We start from the raw sequence: 10804 nt of genomic DNA, 5'->3' as shown, positions 1-10804 counted from the left end.
CCCAATACTAACTTCTCAATGTGTATAAAGAATAGTAATACCTACCTTGCAATGTCATTTTGAAAATTAAATGAAGTAGGGTATGTAAAACACTTGATAAGAAATAAGTGTTCGATAAATACTAGTTCATTTTTACTTTTCCTCTTAGTCAAAGAGGAAAGCTCAATTTGAGCTTCAAATAAGATGAAGTGCTACATTATGCATTGGCACAAAATCTCCAGCATGGATTAAAGTCAAGGGTGATGGAACTCTATATAAAAGTATAGTAATTTTTCTGATCTGAAAACCTCCTTATCCTTAAAACTTTTCCATATAGAGAAACTTGTAATGTTATCTCACCAAAGTAGAAAGTAATAGTCTAGGCACTTGCTGGGAATTTTGTGGCAACATAAATGGAAGAAAGAAGTATAAACCAGACAGAGAAATAGCGGGTAATAACAATGAATAATTGATAATCTCTATCACTATCACTGTTAGTAGACTACATGGGTACAGAAGTCATAACACATATTACCTATGCATTCATCCATTCTGCTGAGAAGCAGACACAGTGCAGTCTTGTTATACAGCTGGGTAACAAAATAGTTTCTAATGAAGATTTCACAGTGAAAAGATTCTTCTCCCAAAAGTGCTTAAGGTGCACTCATGAATGTACAGTGAAAAAAGAAATGGGGTTTTCATTGGTGATAGTCTTTGTGCTCATTCATATGCCAGAAGAGACAACTTTACAGTTGTAGGTTCCAAAATGAGGAATTTGAAAGTCTCTTAGATAACTTAATTTCAAGGTAAAATTGCTATTCTACCTCACTTCAAATGAATGGATACTAAGATCATCTCTAATAGGGGAAATTTATAAGACTATAGAAATGCCCTATAAAGAAAATGTGGGGAGATGAAATTCTCTAAAAAGGATCTAGATGTGTAACAAATAATGGATAAATAGTCTTAACCCCAAAGTAGCTAGAGTGGATAAAAATTCAGAATGAGTAATTCTACTTTGGAAAAATAAACTGGGAGTATTATAGAGCAAAGAAAAGAAAAGATTTAAGTTCAAACAACAATAACAAAGATATAATCAGGCAGAATGGAAAGGGGCAGGCAGAAAGTGTGAACTATCAGGACCTCGTATACTGATCAGCAGAATTAAATCAATATGACACATCCCTAATTCAGCTTGTCATTGTACACTTAGCTTAGCTCTCTGTGTCCTTCTGTTGCTTGTGATAAGAGCAATTATCCTATTTCCCATTGTTCTTTGAATTATAAACAGAGCTAGGACTGGAATGAACATTACTGAAGAGACTGCCAAATTGTACTGATAGCAACTAGCATGTTATATAGCTGTCACATTTAGATTCCCTTTACACAAATAATCTAAACAAACCAATTAGCAGCTACATGATATGCCCACACTATGGAATTCTGTTTTGATGTTATGAATATATGAAATAACATATAAAATACAGAATCATTCAGCAAATCTCTAATGTCTCCCTTCTAAGTGCTTTATAATTCCCCACTTATTCCTTCAAAACATTCATGTCAGAGGGCCAGTATCTTAAATTTCCTTTGATAATACTCAAAATTAGCCTTTTAAAATCAGTTAGCAAATAAGAATTAACCAAGGGCAAAATGTGGGGAAATAATGGTCCAATTTGTCACTTTATTTCTAGTTTGGCTATGAAATAAACTGGCCAAAAAAATCTTCAATGTAATAGGTATCATTTTGTTCAGATAGTGCTACTCTTTGGTGTATCAGAATTGCTTCTTAAGGAAAACAGATATGATCCACAAACATTATTAGTGACATACAAGAGAAAGCTTCCAATGGATTCTGTAATCCAAATTTGCAAGAGTTTGAATGGATATTGTCTTGAAGTCTTCTATTATTTCATGTGATAGAGTGACATTTCTTAGTCAATTTATGCTGCTCTACCAGAATACTACCAACTGGGAAGTTTTAAAAGAATACACTTATTTTCTCATGGTTCTGGAAGTTCAAGGTCAAGGTACCAGCAGGTTCAGTTGTCTGGTGAGGGCTGCTCTCCTTCAAGAGAGCAGCATCCTGTAGCAAGTTTAAGGCTGTGTCCTTACATGCTGGAACATGAAAGAGCAAGAAATTTGAACACCATAATTCCTCTTTTATAAAACCCTAATCTCCCTCATGAGGAAAGAGCCCTAATGTCCTAATTATCACTTAATACCTCACCTCTTATAATATCCTATTGACCATTACATTTCAGCTCCTGAATTTTGAAGGAGACATTCAACTCATAGAAAATACATAACTAATATGTAACCTCCTCAAATACAAGAGTGGGATGGTCCATTCTTTTCTTTTTCCCTCATGATGGTTAGCATTCATCTGCCAGCATATTAGGTGACTAAGAATAGTCATTTCTTGATAGAAGTAATCCTATGAATGTAAGTATTACCTCTGGAGAAGCTAAACAAAGTCAATTGTTGGCATTACCCAATATCTTTTTTCTTTTTTACCTTCTATTATTTCCTTTCTGCCGCAGTCTGGCTGGGCATAAAATCACGAGCCACTCAAGCAGGAACAAACTTTATTTTTGAAACTGCCACCAATGCCCTGTAAGGTCCCGGGCAGATTGCCGACCCACCCAAGCAGCGTTCTCCCAGACCCCAACAGGAAGTCCCTCCTCCGGAATTCCCTCCTACTGCACTTCCCCAACCAATGGGAACTCTCCAGGAGTCCTGCAGCAGGCCAAGGTGGACAGCAGGAGTCCAATATCCATATGAATGCAGATCTTAACATAATCATATCATCTCAATGGCTTGCTGGCGACACCTTTCAACCAAAAATGCCATGCATCATATTACTTGGCTGTGGCTCTTCGCACCTTTCTACCAATGTCTTCACACTTAACATTTTTTGCTTCCTGTCCTTTTGTTCTTTTTTAACTGTGCCTTTTGATGATAAAAACAATGACACTGATGACCATTTTTGTTGTCTCACTGAGGTCACTCATAGCAAATGGGGTTATGACCATTGTCCTATTTCCTAGGAAACAAGGAAGTGATATGGAATTGAGTTAGCTTCAATTGAAAAGATACACATTCGCCCCTGGCCAGAGCACAATTGAAACAAAAGCTACTGCTAAAAATAGTTCTTTTCCACTTTTAGTGCATTTACCATTTTTAATAAACCAGAGAATACTTTCTCATCATTATCAATGTCCTTAGTTCATCTTGTGACTATCATTTATTGATTTAATTTTAACATGTAACTGAAGAAATTCATTTTGACCCTAGAAACACAATTCTTAAAAACAGTAAATGTACTTATTTGCTCTTTTGTTAGAAACACTTATTACTGGAAAAACAAAAATGCCTTTTCCTCTTACCCAAAGAACCTACATGGAGCTTTATTAAATTCGTCTATTTTAGTCTCTTTACTTACCTACTAATATCTGTCCAAAGGGGAAACAAAAGTACAAAATTTCAGAAAATAACTTTTTTTTTTTTAGTTCAATGTTTCTTGGCAAACGGAAAATGTATAAGTATTTATCAATATAAATCAAAAATGAGGATTTAATAAAAGTCATCCAGAATGAACTTCGTAGCACTCTTCTTTAGCATCCTTTGGCTTTTTCACACTGATTAAATAAGAAACATTGAAGGTAATGGAATCTTTGACATGTTTGAAATACTCAAGTTTTAAGGAAACTATGTTAGATAAAATGAGACACCTTGCTGATCCTGGCCCACTTTTAGAGACATGTTCAAACCCTAAGCTTTTGTTATTTCTAAAATAGATTGTTAAGTGATTTTCCTTTATAGTTTTCCTTTCTGCCTGAATGGACCTACTTCTAAACACCCACATTGGTTTGTGAAGACATTTAAGGAAAAACAGAAAGAATAGTCATAATTTTTTTCCCTCATTTTTTCTTGTAAAATAGATCCTTATGTGGTTTAGTTTTATGGGTGGGTATTTTTTTAATCCTGTGTTTGTATTTGTCAATGTTCCAATTGCTCAAATAAATACAGCACCAAAACAACAGTTAAATAAAGTACATTTTTATGACAAATACAGATCAACATTTCCTCAGATATCAGTATAGATTTCTGAACACCATGCATTTGCTTCGATTTCACCATAAGAAACAAGCACCTACTCATCTTGGGGTTATGGTCATCATTATGTTGAACCAAATATACCTCCTGTTCCATTTCTTTGCATCAACAATAGGTTTTTTAGTCTAACTGTGATAATATTGCTTTTGTGAACATACTCTTCACTTTATGAAAGCAATGATAGGCAATTGTTGTTGGTATGACTTTGAAGAAAGTAAACATAAAAATGTATGCAACTCTTAAAGAAAGAGGGCAAAAACTTGTAATGATTACTAGGGTGATCATATATATGTTACATGTAATACAAATGTCATGAAAATCTATGGACAGTAATTTTTCCTTTTCTTCTTTGACAATATAATTGCACTCAGTTAATGACTATCATCATCCCCTCCGAAACAAAGGAAGCCAGAAACTTAAACATTCTCAAGTACAGTATTCTTAAAACACATTGTTACAATAGGCAACATAAATAAATTCATTGTTACAGCTTTCCATATTCATGAACAAAAATAATCATATCATACCAAGAAATTTCCATGTCTAATAATACATTAAAATGTTTTTATTTTAGTAAATAATAGGTTTAAAAAGCTAGCTTCACCTCTATTTCTCAAGTCAGTATGGAAATCATTCCTCTAATTGATTTCCACATATGTGGTTTATAATAAAATAGCTTTTTTGGCTAAGTGAAGTATTAGCCATTCAACATATTTAAATACAAATATCTAGGTCATCAGTAATCAAACGTCTTCTGGCTTTTAATTAAAAATATTGCATTTAATTTTCTGTTAAGATTTTAAATTCTCTATGAACCAGAATCTTGATGTTTTCCTGGATCTTGATATATTTTTGTATATAGGAAATTGTGAACAAGAGACTCCACTCCTTGAAAAACTGAGAAAGGATATTAGTGGGTATGAATTCAGTTCATAGAATTGCTGGGAGGGCTGAAGAAATACTGTGTTGCTACATTTCCAAAAATGACTTTCCATACCACAGTGGCACAGTGCTCCAAGGTCATTTTCATGATATATAACAAAATTTTCATGGCCCATACATACCCCTCGTTTTCCTATTACTCAAATACAAACTAAAATATTATATGAGTATAACTATTTTTCCAAACCTAAATCAATTTGTAACTCTAGCTGCAAAAAGACTGAGAAGAGTAAATTTTATGTCTCCATCATCTCCATTCCAGAAATAGAAAATGTTTTTTAGAACTAATCCACTTTCTTTATTGTTTTTATATTATGTGTAGGGGCTAAAGAGACCACAATTTAATCCCACTAAACATAATTTTGTTTTATAATAGAGAACCATAATTTACTATAAAATAATTGCATTTTTACATTATTTCTAACAAAAGGAATGGATGAGCCATCAGACATCATTTACTGCTGCTCACTGGGGAAAAAGAAAAACAATGGAGAGTTCAAAAAAATATTTTTAAAGTTGTGAAAACCATGTCCCAATCTAAAATTGTGATCTTATTTTATACACAAGTCTCTATAATTTCTTTTATATTTCAAGCTCAAGCATATTATGAGTTTCAAACAAGGACATAAATAAAGTAATTTTAGTCATGTGTAAAAGAAGGTGGGTTTGTTTAAGCATCCAATAAAATTTTATTGGAAAATAAAGCCATCAAAACACAAAAATTAAATTCTAAAATCCCATTATAATGTTAAATAATGGACTGATTTTGAAGGATAGAAATGTCTTATTTTTCTTATCTCTCCTGCAACAGGGAAAAACTAGGAGAGTTTAAAGTTTTCAATAAGCCTCATATGGCACTTATAGAAATATTATAGGCATTATATATCTGAGTGTTAACAAGATATTCATCCAGAGAATTGTGAGAGAGTACATGGTGCAAACAATTGAGTTTGTGGTTCATAATATCCTCAAAGTCACATTTCTGTTTTGATGTCAACCTAAGGGAAAATTAGTGCATGATAAAAATACTAACCTTGAACTGGGTATATTTAATATTTTAATTACAAACTGAGTTAATATTTAAAATATACATTTGTATCTCACTCAGTTTTCAGAATTATACAAAGAAATATGGGAAGTCAGTGTCTTTATTTTACAGACACAGAAAATAGATTACATGCCAAAGGTAAAACAGATGACAAAGAACAGGGTCAAGATTGAAATCATGATCTGATCAATCTTATACTATGTATGTTACTGCTAGAAGGTCAAATGCACCAATGTCTCAATTTATATGAAATACTACTAAATATATGTTTGCAGACAAATACATTAAAACCAAGATAAAAATAATACAGAAATATAAAATTCCCTTATTTAGTATCTAAACTTCAAGCACTGATTTCCAATGTTGTTTTAGTTATTTTTCTAATAATCCTTAAGATTTGTATAATTTAGCACTCATAAAAATAGTTACTTGAGAAATATTTGTGGAATGCAATATAAGTGAAGTAAAATGAGATCTGATTGCATTGGAGTCCTTATATTTCTACATATATTTGTATGTATTTCTCCAAGACTAAATTCACCATTGCAGTTACAGAAAACAACTGTATCATTCCTTACCTAAAGTCTAAGCCTTTCCAAGCATCTAACATTGATGATTATGTCAATGTTACTATTGATTTACAATATCCTATGCATCCTCCACTCACTTAACCTTCATTAAACCTTTTCTTCCAAAACCTTCTCAATATGTCCTCTGATGAAAAACTAAAACACCCACACATGCACATTCATGCATGCATGCGCACGTGCGCGCGCGCACACACCATTTTTAAAAGGCAAAATGCTCAAAAATGAACCAAAAGATTCATTTTCTTGGATCAATGAAATTCTGATCCTTTCCTGAGGATATAATTTAACTTCTAGGCAACTCTAGAAAAAAAAAATCATTCCCCTTACCCCATGGTGAAAGCTTTCTTTATGACTGAATTGTTGGAGTTGTAATTTTCTCCTCTCTAATTCTCCCTGTAAAAGTATCTATCTTCTGGTTGACCCATCTCCTCAGATTTTAATTTCAATTATGATTTCATTTTAAGAAATTACATTTTTTTTCAAATTATTTTCTGTTTACCTTTTTCTATATATTTTCTATGTTAAAACACATTAAATATTATTATTTTATATTGTGGGTTACATTATTCCAAAAATTAAACTCTTCACTGACTGAAGTCCACTGGTGCTATTTCTGCTTACTCTTACTCATGGTGATTTGTGTCCTTAAGTGTTTTATACTTTTTGATCCCTGTCCTCTTGTGATTTTGAAATTTTAACTGCACAGTTTCTTTAAGACCATTTGAAACTGCATTCTTACAAAGAGTATTGTATTAAATTCTTCCAAGTCTAGGTGCATTTCAAACTGAGACTAGCTTTAAATTAAATTCTGTGCTTGGGGTATTTTTATTTATGTATGGTCTATAAAATGAGCCACCAATTCTCTTAGGGGCAGATTTGTAGTAACTAATTTGCAGATTATTTTGTTTGTCTCCACTCAGTGAGGGTGTGGGTAGGGAGAATGAGTAAATTTACTTTTTTTTTAACCTATACATAGATGGGGCTGGGGTTGTGGCTCAGTGGTAAAGAACTTGTCTAGCATGCGCAAGGCACTGAGTTCAATTCTCAGCACCACATACAAATAAGGAAATAAAATAAAGGTCCATGAACGACTAATACAAATATTGGAAAAAAGACTATATATAGATGAAGTAGCTTATTGGGGTCTTCTATTCATGGAAAGCTTTCTGAGACTTTATTTCATACCTACCTGATCATAATTCCACAGTTTCTAGAGCTTCAAAACTCTAGATTAAAACAATACATTTGGGCAAAAGACTCATGATCAGAAGAGATAGTCAACATTCAGGTACCTTCCAAAGTACCAATTTCTCACCTTGTTTTTAATCTCTGGAGTTTCCTTATTTTCTCCATAGTGCAGTAATATTTTTAAAGACTTTATTGAAGCAGTTTTAGATTCACATCAAAACTGAACAGATAGTACAGAGATTGCCCATACACCTGTTTATGTTGTTCCAAACATATGCAACCTCTTCCACACCAATGTCTCCCACCAGAATGGTAACATGTGATACAGTTGATAACCCTATATTGACAAGTCCTAATAAACCAATGTCCACATTAGGGCTCAATTTCTGGCATTATACTTTCTATTAATTTTTAAAAAATATGTAATGAAATATATTCATTATTATAGTATCATAAGGAGTATTTTCACTGCCTGAAACATTTTCAGTTCTCTCCCTCTTTATCCCTCCCTCCCCACTTCCATAATTTTGCCTCTCTTAGAATATCATATACTAAGAATCACAAATAACCATATGTTACTTTTTCAGAGTGGCTTCAAAAGAAGCCAGTAACATGAATTGTTTTAATCAGCTTTTTCACTGCTATGACCAAAAGACCTGACAACAATAATTGGAAGAGAAGATGAAAAGTTTATTTATTTGGGGGCTCATGGTTTCAGAGGTCTCAGTCTATAGTTGGCCAACTCTTTTTCCTTGGGGCCTGAGATGAATCAGAAAATCATGACAGAAGGGTATGTCAGAGGAAAGCAGCTGAGGACATGATTCCCAGAAGCAAAGAGAGAGACCTGCTCAGAAAGGACAAAGTATAAACCCTAATATCTCCAGTGACCCACATCCGTCCTCCAGCCACACCTTCCTGCCTATAGTTATAACCAAGTTAAACCCTATCAGGGGATTAATGCACTGATTAGTTAAACCTCTTATAACCCAATCATTTTATTTCTACACGTTCTTGCATTGTTTCACACATGGGCTTTTGGGGGACACCTCACATCCAAACCATAACAATGCATTGCAGGTTTTTCCATGTGTTTTCATGGGAGAAAGTGCTGATTATTATTCCATTGTCTGGTTGTATCACAGCTTATTTATCCACCCACCTACTGAAGACTATCCTGATTGCTTCCCAGTAAGAGTAACTATGAATAAACTTGCTATTAGCATCATGTTTGTAACAGTGTTTTTAAAGTGATTTTTCAAAGGAAAGGTTATTATTTATGTTATCAACCCTCCCTGCTATCACCAGAATTGTGAAGCTTGTGAAAGTATTCATATTCTTTTTTGAGTATATTTGTTCTGAATAAGATTTTGAGAACAGATTAGAGCCAGTGAAGTTCTCTCATATTACAAACAATTATATTTATTTTGTAAAACTTGAAAAACAATTTATGATTAAAAATATTTGAAGTTCACATACAAAATACATAATACTCTTGAGATTCTGTTTTTTGTGAGATAAATAGCTATAAATGATATAGAATTCAATGTCAAATTAATATTAGGATGAATAATCAAACAGAGATTAGAAAAGTAGAGGTAGAAAGCCTCCTTTTCACTAGAACTTTTCAAAAAAAGGACAAATTATTATTTTTCCATGAGAAGCAAAATAGTTATATATATATAATTTATATATAGAGAGAGGTTTATATATATATATATATATATATAGAGAGAGAGAGAGAGAGAGAGAGAGAAAGTTAACTAGTTGAATTCTAAATTCTCTTGCACTCTAATATGCAAAAAATTAAGAATCACTGATTTTTAATCATGTGATAAAAATTTTAACCCTAAAATTTTGACCACTTCTCTTCAAGTTCCAAATGTCTGAAACATTTTAGTATTTTCCTATTTATCTGTTATCATTACAACTTATGAATTCAGGCACTTCTTTAATTCAGTTATTTAAAAAAATATTATTTATTTTCTAAATACTTCTTGATGCCATTCAATCTTGTATTTACACTAAAAAGTCAAAATGTAAATGGAATATTTTATAATTTTCATTAGAATTTTAAACTTCTCATATTTCAACAATTATCAATGTAAAGATTTTCTCAAGGTTTTTAACTTTTAACTTGTATATTAGAATAAAACATGATTGCGAATTTAAAATGAAAGTACTTCAACTTCATCAAGTTAATATTGAGTGTTTAGTGTTTGATTATGTGATGAGATAATCATCCAGGTTTAATAACAGAGTGTTTTCATGAACTAAACCCTAGATTATATAAAAGTATAAGCACAAATAAAATGAAGAATAGGAAAGCACACATTTACACATGCAGCTCTTAATAACCTTATATAATTCACATAGTAATTACGTATGAAATTGTAATTTTATGTAGAAGTAAGAAACTAGTTGGTCCTCATAGACTTTTTATTAATTTTTTTTCATTTGTTTTAATTTTTAATATGTTCTGGGAAATCTAATTTCATGCTTCTTGCAACAATGTGTTCCTAGAAACCAAGTCATAGAAGAGTAGTATCATATTTGGGTATTGTATTCTTGACCCAAAACACCACTGACTAAATCTTAGTCTGAACTAAAATATGTCATATAGAGATGATGAGCCTGGTATCTTTAAGAAAGTCTATAAGATATTGAATCATACATTATTTTTTCCCACATAAATTTCTCATTATTATAGAGAAACTTTCAAAAAAATGATGATGCTGCCCTTAAAATTACACTCTAAGTAGTCTATTTACTGCTTCTGTTTCTTGTTTTGTTTTTCTTCAACCTATATACTCAGAAAAATGAGAAATTATTTCGCATCTGGTTCAAATGCATGATATGTCAAGATCATTGTACTGTCATGTGTAACTAAGTAAAACAAATTAAAAAAAATTAAAAAAGGAAAACACTTAAAATGCTAACT

The sequence above is a fragment of the Spermophilus citellus genome (assembly GCF_964194105.1).
Source record: "Spermophilus citellus genome assembly, chromosome: 10".
Lineage (NCBI taxonomy): Eukaryota > Metazoa > Chordata > Mammalia > Rodentia > Sciuridae > Spermophilus > Spermophilus citellus.
Note: the sequence above shows the minus strand (reverse complement) of the source record.